At 27.8% G+C, this 15,215-nt stretch overlaps 1 long non-coding RNA gene across 1 annotated transcript; it reads right to left on the reverse strand.

The window, feature by feature from the left end:
* Nucleotides 1–7,624: 7,624 nt before the first annotated feature.
* Nucleotides 7,625–11,412, reverse strand: LOC136085031 (uncharacterized). The gene is made up of 2 exons (XR_010641018.1): nt 10,825–11,412; nt 7,625–7,977 (listed from the first exon to the last, which is right to left on the reverse strand). It is a non-coding gene; the product is annotated as an uncharacterized LOC136085031 (long non-coding RNA).
* Between the last annotated feature and the right edge of the window lie 3,803 nt (nt 11,413–15,215).

Raw genomic sequence — 15,215 nt, forward strand, 5'->3', positions numbered from 1 at the left:
AATATAATCTTACCTTATTTTTATTATTACAAGCTTAAATCAATCTGTTTGGTTCAAGCGAATAGTTTTTCTGGGAATTTAAGTTTTTTTTAATTTCAATGCGTAAACCAAAATTTCACGAACCGATCGAAAGATGTAAATAAAAGCGAGCTGACCGATGTCAATAAAAATAACCAGCGTATTTTAATTTTAAAACTGATAAAAAAATTTTAATGTGAGATTTACAAGTTTCAGAAACTATTTATAATTTAATTGACTAAATTCTTTTTTTTAAACCGAACTAATTTATGAGTTAATTTGAATAAATTATCTTAATGCCGAATAAATGGGAGTAGGGTGTGACGTTTTGTAATTTTTCCCGACCCCCAGGAGGTTATTATAAACTAGAGCATAACAGATCTGGCAAAATAATTAGGATCCTGATCCTACCCAGATTTTTTAAGATTTGGATCCGAATCCAATTTTAACTTAAAAACAAATTTAAAATAACTATTTTACACCAAAAATTTTTATTTCAAAATAAAACCATAGTTAATTTTTTGAAATAAATTCTTTGTATCATTTTATACCAACAAACCTATTTTTAGTTTCAATTTTTATCACGTTATTATTTTTGTAGTAACTTTTTAAAAAGCATCAGGTATCAATAGATAGGTATCGAAGAATTATGTGGCAAATGCGTTTACTTCGTAGGCGATCTGAATTTAGATTTACTTGAATACAACAAAAACAAAGACGTCGGAACTTTTTTCAATATTATGTTTCAAAAAGCATTTATTTCAACTATAAAATAAACCTATTCGGATTACAAAAAATACTGAAATCAACCTTCTAAAAAAGTAAAAATTAAAAAGCGAGTAATTAAGGACGCTTCTCGTGTGATATTTATTAGCCTTTTATCAACAACAAACTGGGAATCTGTTTTGAAAAAAAAAAAATTTAATGAAGCTTATGATAAATTTTATCATATATTTGAATGTCACTACAATAAAGTTTTCCCAATAACAACTAAATTTATTAAAACAAAAACTCTACAAAATCCCTGGATAACACCCGGAATCATAAAATCTTCGAAAAAAAAGCAACGATTATATGAGAAGTTCATTAATAAAAGAACTTTTAAAAATGAAACAAACTATAAAAACGCCTATAATCGCCTTTTTGTGACGATTGTAGAGCGATCAAAAAAGTTTTACTATAGTAGTCAATTACTAAAATACAAAAATGATATTCAAAAAACTTGGAATATAATAAAAGAGGTTGTACGTAAAAAAGATATGAATATTAGTTGTTTACCAAAAAAACTATCTATAAATTACTGTGAAATTATTAACAACGCAATAATTGCTAATTCGTTTAACCATGCATTTGCTAGCACAGGTCCAAGTTTAGCATCAAAAATAAATAAAAGTAAAACTTGCTTCAAATCATACCTAAACTCTAATAATAATACAATGGACAATAATATGCTAACAGAAACAGAAATGCTTGATGTCATGTACTTACTTAAACCAAATAAAGGTAATGGAGTTGATGATGTAAGCAGTAATGTAGTAATTAAGTCAATGTCTTATTTAAAAATTCCGCTTTTGCATATATTTACGCTCTCTTTAGAACAATGAATCTTTCCCAATAAACTTAAATTTGCAAGGGTAATACCTTTATTATTTATAACACATTATGAACACATTATGTATAAAAAATTATATTACTTTTTAGATGCAAACAATATTCTCTATAGTAAGCAATTTGGGTTTAAAATGAGCCACTCTACTAATCAGGCTATTGTTCATCTTGTTCATGATATCTTTAAATCATTTTATGAAAAAAAATATACATTTGGTGTATTTATTGATCTCAGTAAAGCTTTTGACACTGTCGATCATTACATTTTATTAACAAAATTAGAAAACTATAGTATTAAACATATAAATATTGCGTGGTTTAAAAGTTATTTGACAAATGGAAAACAATACATTTCTTATAATGAAAGTAAAACGACCAAGTAATATGAACATAACATGTGGGGTTCGTCAGGGATCTATATTAGGATCACTCCTATTTCTCATTTTTGTTAATCATGCAAAGCTTGCACTGAACTAGGTACAATTTTATTTGCAGATGACACAAATCTATTTTATGCACATAATGATATAAATATTCTATTTAAGTCAGTAAACAAAGAGCTATTAAATCTTACTGAATGGTTTAATGCAAACAAATTATCGTTAAATGTAACCAAAACAAAATATACTTTTTTCCATCGTTTTCATGACCGAGATAAAATTCCTTTAAAACTTCCAAAACTTTGTATTGCCAATCAGGACATAAAAAGAGAAACTTCTTTAAAGTTTCTCGGCGTGTTTCTTGATGAAAATGTGACTTGGAGAGATCACATACAATATCTCGTCAATACAATCTCAAGGAACTATGGCCTGCTTTGCAGAGCAAGACCTTTTTTAAATCCAACTTGTTTAAAGCTTTTATATTTCTTGTTTGCCATCTTACGCAACATTGCTTGGTGCAGTACAAATGAAAAAAAACAACCTATTTAATAAACAAAAGCATGCTATCAGAATCATTTCTAATGTGGGCCGTTATACACACTCTCAAGCATTCTTTGTTAATTTAAATATAATCAATGTTTATCAATTAAATATCTATCAAATTCTTAAATTTATGTTCAAAGTTAATAAAAATATATCTCTTAAAATATTTTACCCACTATTCAAAATAAATCAGAATAGATATCTAACCCGATTTTCAAATAACAGTTTTTTTCAACCCAAAAGTTAATTTGCGACGACTGAATTTTCAATTTCTACTAGAGGGCTAAAATTATGGAATAAAATATTAACTAATTAACTTAAAACAATTGCCGCGCTTAATGAGTTTAAGAACAAATTGAAGCAAAAACTATTGATGAATTACGTAGCGCCCAGCTTTTTCTGAAGTTTTAATGATTGCTACTGTTAAACTTACCCAACAATTAGTGGTTTGTTATGATCGGCTTGACGGTCTCAGAAAAGGATTGTGTCACTTTTTATTGCTTTAATTCTTTCAATTCTATTTTTTTTTTTTTTCCTATAAAAAAATTATGATTTATAAGAATTGCTCACATATTTCAAGGTATATGCTGGTGTAAAAGGAAAGCTTCAGGATTATGCGTATTTGCTCACATATTTTTTAGTAATACAGTTTCTTTGTAATTACATTTTTTTCCTTTTTCTTTTATTAATTTTTCTTAACCAATACAAAAACAAAAAGTTAAAGTAGGACTTTAGGACCGGTGATTTTTATTTTATTAAGTCTTTAGAAAAACGTTTTATATTATATATTGTAATATTTTTAATTTTTCTTGTTTTATATTTACGGTATAAACTAAGGGGCTTGGTGATAAGACCAATTATGTCTTCTTCTTGCCCCTGCTATTTGCATTTATATTATGGTTTACGACTTTAATAAATTTATATGGCAAAAAAAAAAAAAAAAAAAAAATGGTGTTATCATATTAGCTACTCCTAAGTTTGGTTACAAATAATCCGCATGCACTAAAAGCTCGTTCACTTTCAACAGATGTTGGTTGGATAGTTTTTAAACACTGAAATAAAGTCTCCAAAGACAGGAAATTCTTTATTGAGAGATTTTATACTGAAATCTTTATTATTTAATTGTTTAAGCTCAGTATTTTGTATAGCTATTTTTTAGCTGTGTTTTCATATCAATATTTTCTTTTAACTCGATTTCAAAATCATCGTTAGTATTTTCTGTACAATCTTTTTTGATTGCAGGAGGAAAAAGTCTTAGAAGAAAGTTTTCAGCTAACGATATAACTGCTAATTTTTTTGGCTTTACTCCAAAAGCATTAAAACCCAGTTGGCACACATACGTTGATAAAACGTTAGAACAATGTTGCGCGTTGCGTTGGCTCAACATCGACCGCCAACGTTTTTTTTATATCATTTTGGTTACAGAATGGCAATGTCGCCAACAACCAAAAAACAATGTTGGCCCAACGCTGTTTTATAAGTCAGCATTGCGTAATATTTTACATTGATTCTACGTTGTATTTTACGTTGTCGAAACGTTGAGTAAAGTATTTTACGTTGTCGAAACATCTAAAGTTTAAGCATAAAAATTCTTTTTTATGCTTAAACTTTAGATGCTTTCGCATAACACTTGTGCAGCCTCCTTTACTTGTTACAATGACGTTACATATTTGACATTAAGCAGTATCATTTACTTTGCACTTAAAGAAATGCTCCCAAACAGGAGCATTGCTTTTAAATTCTTAAAAAGCTATTTTGAAATTGTTTTTTTAAATTGCTTTGAAATATTATTAAGCTTCAAACTGCAATAGTTTCAAACTATGTGAAGGCTATAATGGTATCCAACATCAATATTATAAAAAGTAATTTTATATAAAAAAAACAAACGTGAACCGAATATCCAAACCAAGTAGCTCCGGATCTCAAAAAATGGTACAGGTACCCGGGTATTTGGTTGCAGATCTTGGATTTGACAATGCCCTATTATAAACACCCGTTTATTAATTTTGAAGTAAAATAGTTTCGCAAATGTTTTAATTTAAAAAATAATTTTTTTCTTCTTTAAAACGTTAAAACATCAGTCTCTATATCATAGATTAAATTTTATGAAACCAATTAGATAATTTAATTTTTAGTTTTAAGAGAAAAGATGTATTTTTGTTCAAAAGAATTTAACAAATGAAATTTCTTTTGTGAAATAAGTATTTAAAGCGTACTCAATTACTTTTAGTTCGCGTTAATGTTATATGCTGAAGCCATTAAAATGTAGAAAAAATTTGTTCGTGGAAAACAATAAAAGAAGCAATATAAAATTGATCTTTTTTATTGTTTAAAAAAAAACACATCTTATCCAACGGACGTACTCGGTTAGAGGTAATAAATTTCGTGTTCATATGGAAAAAAAAACATCTCACACAAGCGCACAAAGATGCAAAACCTTAAAAAAGAGGCCGTAATTCAAAGTTTTTAAAATACCAATAACCTAGCCATGTTGCTAGGTTAACTTTTTTGTTTTAAATCCATACTTACGTTTACATTTTTATCTATTTACATAGAAACGAAATTTTTGAAACAAGCCATTCTTTCATGTGTTTTATCTCTGCCAGTGCCGGTTTTAGCACTACCAGCGCCCTTGGTGAGATTTCAACAGCACCCCTAGCTCAATTTAACCCCATTCAATAAAAAGGCAAAGGGTAAAATAACCAATTAGTTTCGCCCCTCTATATTCGGCGCCCTGGGCCATTGCCCAACCAGGCCCTACCCTAACGCCGCCACTGATCTCTACCGTTAATAATGTACATGGGGTAGAAACCTTTTTTTTTTAATTTTCTATACTACCAATTGTATACGACACTCTTAAAAAATCAGTCAAAATTATTAAGTTTTTATGATAATTTCAAAGGCTACATTTGATGCATTTGGCGCATGTTTTTGAGTATTATTGAAATAATTTGATCTATTTCCAAAGAAACGAATTTTCTATTTTAATCATTTATACAAAAAAATTAATTTAAATAAGATTATGGTGTAAAGACGAAAAAATTATTTATAAGTTTACATAAAAATAACATTGGTTAAAATATTCATTTAAAACTAATATTTTATTGATGAGTCATAATAATAGGCAGATCAACATCACTATTTTTTTAATTATTGTAATAGTTTACAAAAAAACCTCTTTCTTCTTTGGCCTCTTCTACTTCGTCTGCCTCTTCTTCTTTATCGGCCGCTTTTTCTTTATTATTCACTAACTTTTTCAACTTGTATTTATTTGGTTCGCTATTTCCTTGTTTTCATATTCGGAAACACTTGTTGGATAATTTTGTGTTTCAACTTTACTTTTTTCTTGCAACTCTACAAGTGGAAGCATTTCGCCTGGGAATTTGAGTCACTTTGATAATGCTTTGTTATTTCTTTCAAATATTGTTGAAATAACAAGTTCACTTTTTTTCTAATCATTTATTAACATATCTCTTTTTTAATACATGATTCATTTTTCTAAATTATTTATCTGCATATTTCCTACATTCTTTGATTTTTCAGCTGTTTCTTTTTTTTTTTTATTACTATTATTATTTTTATTAGTTATTTAGATGTTCCAAAAAGTCCTAACGGTTGAAGAGCACCGCGGAAAAGCATTTAACCAGGAAGTTCGCACCTCTTTCCTTTCAATATAAATTTCATTTATAACGCATATAAGGCTAGAACCTACTTCGAACCAGGGACCTCCAGTTCTAAAGCCAGAACTCCGACTTTCACACCACGGTTGCGATCTACTCATAAAACACCACAAAATCTTAAAAAAGAATATTTGACAAATATTTTTGACCAATATTGGATATTTTTTATCAGAGCAAATTATGTTTTGCCTTAAATAAAACTTGCTAAGGCAATGAACGTCAATATGATTTGCAAATAACAGGATAGAACAATTTTAGAAAATTTTGAAAACAAATGATCATAGTTACTACTTATAGTTGCAAAAAAATAAATCAACAAAATACCAAAAAAAGTGTTTTTCAAAAAGGGCTCTCTAAAATTATTATAATCTGCTTCACAATATTTTACCATAAAATTGTCCATACCAACTAAATAAGACATAAAATTTTACCCGTTAATAATAATTATTATTTTTACCTATTTATAATAATTATTAATAATTATAATTATCATAAAATAACATCTTTTTTTTTTAGAAAATTTCCGGGAAATTTTCATCCCTAATTAAAGTACCTTTTTTAAACATCAGGAAGTCTTCGTATATTTTAAGCTGAAATATTATCATTCATTTTATAAAAAAGCAAACTCACTCTTCATTAAAATTTTTAGTGCTTTAGAAAATAAGCCAGAATTAGGACGCGGCCAGAAATAGATAAGTTTACCCTAATGTAAGTTATCATATTTTTATCTCGCTTATTCTCTGTGATTACAAACATACAATTTTTCCGGTCCATAACATATTAAACTTGTTTAGTTATTTAAAACATGTTAAATATTTAAAAATTAGAGTTGAGTAAGAAAATATATACTGAAGGAAAACATTTTTTTTGGACCGAGGTATGCAATCTCTATATGGCATTTAGCCGGAGGATGATAAACCGCAATACCTAGTGAAAATGTTATATATTGTTAAATTTTTTCTTTTAAGTTAAACTATACATAATAATTTGTAAATCCATAAACTTCTTCTAACATTATTTTTGCGCAAACTTTTTTTGATATTATAACGTAAAAAAACTCACACCCTAAAAATCCACACCCTAAAAAACATGCGTTACTCCAAATACGAAATTCTAATATCTGGTTTATCTTCTCCGTATTTTATATATTCTTTAAACTCATCTAGCGTTAAATTAAACTGATTCTCAGTATCTTCATTAGTATCGCCATTGTCATCTTCGCTATAAAAAGGATATATATTCAATATTAAGCGCTGTTCTTTATTATGATTATTACCGCTGAGATGATAACGAACGTTTAAATTAAGACAATAGTTTAAGTATTTGCGAGTTAAACAATCCATTTCTTGGCAGCCATCTTGAGCAGTCTCTCTATAGACAATTATAGAATGGTAGTTTTCTTGATACTTTAATACTTCGTGGCATACTTTAGCTGCAGTCTTAATGTTGCTTTTTCTCATACACCATAAAACTTGATATTCTTCACTTTGAAGTAGTTTTTTATTTGACATTTTTTGCATAAAATGTGAATTAATGTTTCAAAAGAACTATGAAAACTGTTGGAAAATTATTTTTTAGTTTAAATTTTGTCAATAAATGTTTACAAATTATTAATTATGTTAATATTTTAATCCAATCAGGTATATTATAAATGCAAAGATTTGTTCCGCAAAACACTTTAATGACGCATCATCCAACGCTTTTTCTTTTAAATAGAGCATACAATATTTAAAAATGTCAAATAGACTCTAAAAGAAATATTCAAAATATAAATAATCTAATGAATTATTAAAATTAATAATAAATAGTAAAATAATAGTTAAATAAAAAATAATTATGATAAAAAACAGTGAGCAAAACATTTCCAACTTTGGTCATAATTAAGCAATCAGTTCTCACGTTTATTATATAACCCTTATGTCTGTTTTACTCTTAAGAGTAAAACAGATATAAGGGTTTTGGTTATATAAAGTTTGTCGGTAAAATACGAACTAGGACATGTAAACTTTAGACAGCTTTATGTGAATAAAAAATTAAGCAGTTTTGTTCAAATTTTTATTCACCAAAGTTAAGCAGTTTACTAAGTAATTGCTTAGCTTTACGTGAATAAAAACTTTATGAAAACTCTATAAGTTTTTATTCACGTAAAGCTGACCAATTACTAAGTAAAAGTAAAAGCTCATTTTTATTCACCCGGCCTATTTTATCGTCAGCTCGGAATTCTAGTGTCGTATCAAAAATTTATTAAAATTATATATAAATATCTAATTATGTAATTTTGTAATCTAATTATGTAAAAATCTAATAATCTAATTATGTAAATTTAAAGTTATATAAATGTAAAAAATTATTTTTATATATAGTTGCGATTTAATTATACAAAATAACTTTTTTCATTAACATAATGTTACATCTACATATACTGGATATTTACATATTTATATATATTATATTTTTGAACACTTGCATTTCGAGCTGACAATATCTTAAAAACTTATCTACAGAATTATTTTATTGATTTAAGTTTAAATAAATTTATATATTATTATTTTGTATATTATCGGAAGTTTTAGTTGGAAAGTGTCTAGTCAAGACCATATTCTAAAAAATAACTAATAAACTTTATCAACTAGCAATAAAATTATGGCTCGCAAAAAAAGTTTTCATTTTTAAGTAGTTGTTTTCAGTTTGCGGTTCATAGTTTACTTAATCCGTAAATAAGCACTTTTAAGAAAAAAATTATATTTAGTGTCGTAAAAAAGTCAATTTTTACACCGCTGATCATATCTTATCATGGTAGCTGTCAAACTCTTTAATTATGACTATTAATAGAACTCATACAATTTGTATGTAGCTTTTTGAGAAAACTGAGTTACATTATTTATAACTTTATTTTTTTTGAGGGTATTTTTTCAACAATTATACATCTAGATTTGTGATGCTGATAATAATATTTACACAACTTTTTATAAAATATACTGATAAATGGCACTAAATGAAGTGCAAAGTTGGTAATTGATGATGTGATAGACATACATCATTAATGACCAATAAGATCACCATTCACAAAAAGGTTGCTTTCTACCCGTTTGCTCGTATTTCCTAGCCATCAGTTCAAACCTTCAGTTTATCTTATTTAAGTTAATAAAATATTCTATTAACTTAAATAAGTTCATAAAATAAATATAATATTACTTAATATTTATATTTGTAAAAACAACTTAACTATTTGTAGTTCGCTAACAAAGTTTGAATTTTATGGTTTGCAGTTTTTGGTTTGCTTTTTACCAATTACCCTTTAAATGTTAAATTATACTTCTGAAAATTCATTTTCTAAACAAAAAGTGCAAATTATACTTCTGAAAATTCATTTTCTAAACAACGATAACTATTTAGAATTACATCAGAAAGTTATCTAATAAAAATTAAAGGAATAAAATTATTTTTTGCCGAAGAAATTACTTAAATATATTGATTTGGATGTTTATCAGAAACAGTTTAGAATATCTTTTTAAAAGGTTTTCACTCTTTTTGACGTTATTCATTTTAAATGTTTGACGCAACTTCTACGTTTTAATCCGAAAAATATTGCTTTATGATCTTATTCATAACTTTGATGTTGATGGCAAATTAATTTTTACATGATATTCAATTCTAAAACTTTAATATTGTGGTTTAGATTCAACTTGCCTAGATGTAGCCGACTTAAACGTAAGACATTGAGCTTTTGATCAACTAATTTCTCACATCCCATATTGAGTCAAATAACATACTGTCAGACAATCAATACAGTTTCCGATCCTCTCAATACAGTTTCCGATCCCTCAAGCTGACTTGCTAACTGCTAAGAGTAAAAGATTTTATCGTACATTAGATGGAGGCGGCGAAGCTAGGACTATATATAAAATATCTAAAGCTTTTGACAAAGTTTGACATGCTGGGCTTCTCCATAAGCTTGTTTCCTATGGTGTATTTAGGGAAGTTTTTGAGATTTTCAAGTCGTTTCTTTCTAACCGCCTCAAAGGCCAACACTCTTCTTCATTCCCAGTAACTTCTGGGGTACCAAGACTCTAATTTTGATCCTGTTATGTTTCTTATCTCCATTAATGATCTTCCTGCCAATCTTACATCTAAAGTAGCTCTTTTTGCTTATGACTCAACTTTATACTTCTGTCTTGACAAAAAGTCTTCTCTATTTAAACGCTTAAAATAGGCAACTGATCTTGAATCTGATATCACTTCTGCAACAGATTGGGGCTTACAGTGGCTTGTAAATTTTAACTCCAACAAAACTCAGTTATCTTTTTTCTACAAATACTATCATAGTCGCTGCTCAAAAGAGTAATCAGTTATCTAGTCATGCTCTAAAAAATTTTATGCGTCTAATTTTTTTAACCCTGACTTCAACTCTTTGGAACTTTCTCCGTTTTTCATATTTTCAGGACTCATAAAACCTACAACTTTTCAAGTCTTCTGTCAATCATTTCCTTGCTCTATAACTCTATTCTTTTTTTCCTAGTAACTCTCAACTTAATAGTGGTTGCTTGCAGCCATGTTAGGAAAGAATGAGAATAATAAAATAAAAAAAAACATACCCCAACACTTCGATAAGATCTTTGTTAAATTTCTTTATTCATGATATGCCATAGATATACACGATCATTAAGTAAATAAAAATCAGTTCGCTGTTCGCAAAGTTCACAATAACGCAAAAATTTCACTGCATTAAAATGTGTTAAGATTATTTAACTTTTTTTCATAAGCAAAAGATAAATTCTTCAAAACTGTAATTAATTGTTTTGGGACCGAGCCCGTAACTTTTTTATTCATAAATTAACGAAGTCTTCTCCAATATTCAAGTTTAAAATAATAAACGGTGGAAAAAAAATGACAAAGAGCAATTTGAAACTCGTTGTTATAAATTTTATTTTTGGTTACGAGCTTAGAACCGAGCTTAGCGACAACTTAAGTTACTCTTATGTTTATTAATCGATAAACTTTCATCTATTTTACACAACTAAGCATTTAAATTGAGTTTGTTTTTTGGATAGCAAGACTTTCAAAAATCTGTTACAATCGTCTACTTGAGTTTAAGTAGCTCTTCTGTGAATTACACTTGCGAAAAGTTACCTTATGTAACGCAATATACGAAAAATAAAACTTTTGCCTGAATGACTTGGAGTAAGAAACTTGCAAATCAATTTTCATCTTCATCTCATCTAAAAATAACTTTTGCAACAGTTCTTTACGAAAGCTTTTAAAATTTTTCAATGATAATCAAATTATATTTATTAGTAAAATCAATTTTTTTAATTATTAAACACAGAAGGTCTTTCATATATAATCTTCAGCTGCGTATCAAATTCATATAATTAAACGCAGCTGAAGATTTATATAAATACCCTTTTATTATGGTTTTTACTAATAAATATATTTTGCTCACCTTCTTTTTAACTTTTCCCTGTTTTTGTCAATTTAACTACCTTGTAAGCACAATACGTTTTTAAACGTTCTTTGGAAGTTTTCATTAGGATTAAACCTAATAAAAAATGTTTAAAAAACGTTTTAAAAAACGTACCGTGCTCTAAACTATCGATGGTTTATTACGATATCGTAATAAACTTTTAATCATTTGTTTTTATGAAAGGCTATATAAAACATGGGTTCATTTTAATCTAGATTTAGTAGTTAAAACTTTATTTTATGCTGATTACAACAATTTTTAAAAACAATAAACTAATTAAAATTGAATCATTAAACTAATTAGGATACTTGACGTTAAAATCGTCAATTAAAAACTTGAAAAAAAAAAAATACAAGTAGGCAAGGGTAGTTTGGTATTTACGATTTGATTAAGTTAGATAATAAAGTAATAGAAATCATAAAATTTCTTTAAGTTTGGGGTAGGGTAAGGTAATGTTGGTTTAAGGGGTAACGTGGGTCTAATTAACATTTATCAGTTTTTCAGAAAAAAGGCTTCAGACAGGCAACAATAAATACCTTTAAAGTGTAAGTTAGTATTAATTAGAAGTCTGTCTATGTTTCTGGATTCATTTTTCTAGAGTTATGTTGCTATTGATTCATTAAGATGATAATTAAAGATGTAATGATATCCTGTTTTCAATTAAAACTAGTAGGTAATGCAGGGTAGCAGTTTTGAAGGATTTCTCATTTTTGTAGGATAATAAATCTCTTATATATAAAAATTTATTAGTTTTATCATATTATTGTAATTATATGATTGTAAAGATTGAGGAAAAGAAATATCTTGTTGTTGTTTTTGTTGAAAGTATTGTTATTCATTTTTGAATTTTTTTATTTAGCCTTTCATAGCATACTATGCCACGTTTTTACAAAAATACTGAGAGCCAATTTTTAAAAGCTATAGTAGCTATCAATTGTGGTTTGCCATACTAAAAAACATCAGCTATTCACGAGGTGCCAGTTGGTACTTTGTATAACAAGATTAATGAAATTAATTTAAAAACATTGTAAAACTAACAGTTTTTACAAATATACAAGAATTAGCAATTCTACAACATGTTATTGCTGTTGCTGCTTGGGGTTTTCCTTTATATATTATGGATCTTCGTGTTTTAGGAAAGTTAAATTTTTGATATTGAGGGCAGAATTGTTCCTGATTTTTATAAAAGTTTTCTAGAAAGATCGTGGGCTCTTTGTTTTTTAAAACGTCATAATGCTGTCTCATTTAACAAGTCAGAATATTAAAGAGTCTCAGGCATCAGTTTCATATTAAGTTAATAAAATCATTGATAATTTAAAAACTACATCAAAGCATAATAATGAAAATAAATTTCTTTTTGTAATACTTTCAATTACGTTGAAACCAATTTGTCAGATAATTCTGGAACCAAACGATGTATGCTTAAAAGAGGGGTGGAGTATTCTAAACGTATTTAAAACAATAGTAAGAGTGCTACATCACCTAATGTACGATATAGTCAAAGTAAGTCAGGATGGTTTGATTCTGTTTGCTTTTCTGACTGGTTTGAGATCATTTTTGTCAGATTTGTAAAAGATCTAACTAAAGTTCTTATTGGTGATAGTTTAAGTAGCTATTTTAGTGAAAACTTAAGTTAGATGAAGAAGTAGTTTGTATGTTTGCTTAAATGCAAACTCTACCCATTTATTGCAACCACTTGATGTTGCATTTTACGGACCTCTTAAAAGACATTGAAGGAAAATACTTGACTTCGTGTTCAAAAAAAGCACAGAAAATTACAAAAGATAAATTTTTCTCTTTATTGAAAACTTTGTATACTTATATATTTTCATCAAATCAAGAGGTAAGCAGCAATTTAGTAGCTGGTTTTGAAAAATATGGTATTTACCCATTAAATGGTAGTAATGTACTGAATCGTTTGCCAGATAAAAGTATTGAAACTGTTCAAAACAATGTTACGTAGCAGTAGTTAATTTACTTAAGCAATTGCGTCAAATTGATGTTGAGGGTAAAGAAAAGCAAAAACGAAAAAATAAAGTTCTTGTTGACCCTGGAAAAAATATTTCTTTAGAGGATTTTCAGGCAAAATTTAAAGGTATTCCATTTGCATCGTCCTCTGTAAAAGAAACCGTTGTTTCATCTGAATTGTCTAATATCTCTGTACATAAAAGGAAAAGTAGTGCTGACTCTTTTTATGCAGGCTTTGTTAAAACATATCCAAACGTACAAATATCCAATCAGTTGTTAAAACATTCCCATTAAGTCAAAAAACTAGTTGGACGTTCATAATAAAATAATAATCTATCGTTTTAGGAATAATAAATTTATGTGAACCCAGATTGTTGTTTTTATTGAATTTTAAAACAAAGCAATATAATTTTGAATGTGTAATATAAAATCTAATAATAAATTTATATATACATATAATAGAATTTAATAATAAATTAATGCGAACCCAGACCGTTGTTTTTATTGAATATTAAAACAAAGCAATATAATTTTGAATGTTATCTCATTTACGGGGTAACTTTGAATGGTTAATTAAATTAATACTAAACTGATTCTTTTCATTTAAATATTATTTTCAATTTGAGTTATATAAGAGTCAAACATAGCCCTTACATGCATTTTAATAAATTGCAAATGTTGCTAATAACATGTTACAACTAAAAATCCGGACAAAATTTAATAATGAATATCTCTTGAACGAAGTTATCAATTTTTTAAATTTCAAAAGCAAACTAACAAAAAATTTGTATTTTACAAAATAAAATTTTCTATCAATCCATTTCGCCGAACATGGTCAACTCTTGTAAAGGTACTCGCCCCAAGCCTATGTACGCAATTTTGATTGATTTTTTTTTTACAATACTCTATTCAATTTTTTGGTTGGCGGAGATTTTCAGCTTACCAATTGTCTGAACACACCAATCTTGTATTTTCAGTCCAAATATCCTCGATTGGACGCAATTCGGGCACATTAGCAGGGTTTATGTCTCTCGGCACATATTCAATATTTTCGATTTTTAGATAATCTTTTACTCTGTTTGAATAATATGCGGAGGCTTGATCAAGTCAAAACATAATTTTGTTGTTTTTATGAACCTTGTTGATGAACTTCTTTAACTTAACCAAGCATTTGGAAAACTACACAATCTTGTCGACTGCTTGACCCGTAGGAGCGATGTAATGCTTCGAGACCCCTTTCTCTGATAAGGCTAAACTAATAATTTTGGCTCATACTTGCTTTTTCTTTTGAGTTGACTTCATTAGGAGTTGCGTCGGGATCAGAAGTATCCTTCGTTGTCAAAAAAATTATAAAACATTGTTAGACATTTAAATTGAAGTTACAAAGTTTGTCCGGATTTTTAGTTGTAATATGTTAATGAAAGACGGGCGTGTAAAAATATCTCAAAAACGTTCAAAACTCGGTTTATGGTTTTGAATGTTTTGTTATTTATATGCACTCGTATGCAATTCAAAATAAAAGTTCTAGTTAAGCAAAGGTTTTGCCAAAGGGAC

The sequence above is a fragment of the Hydra vulgaris genome, chromosome 09 (assembly GCF_038396675.1).
Source record: "Hydra vulgaris chromosome 09, alternate assembly HydraT2T_AEP".
Lineage (NCBI taxonomy): Eukaryota > Metazoa > Cnidaria > Hydrozoa > Anthoathecata > Hydridae > Hydra > Hydra vulgaris.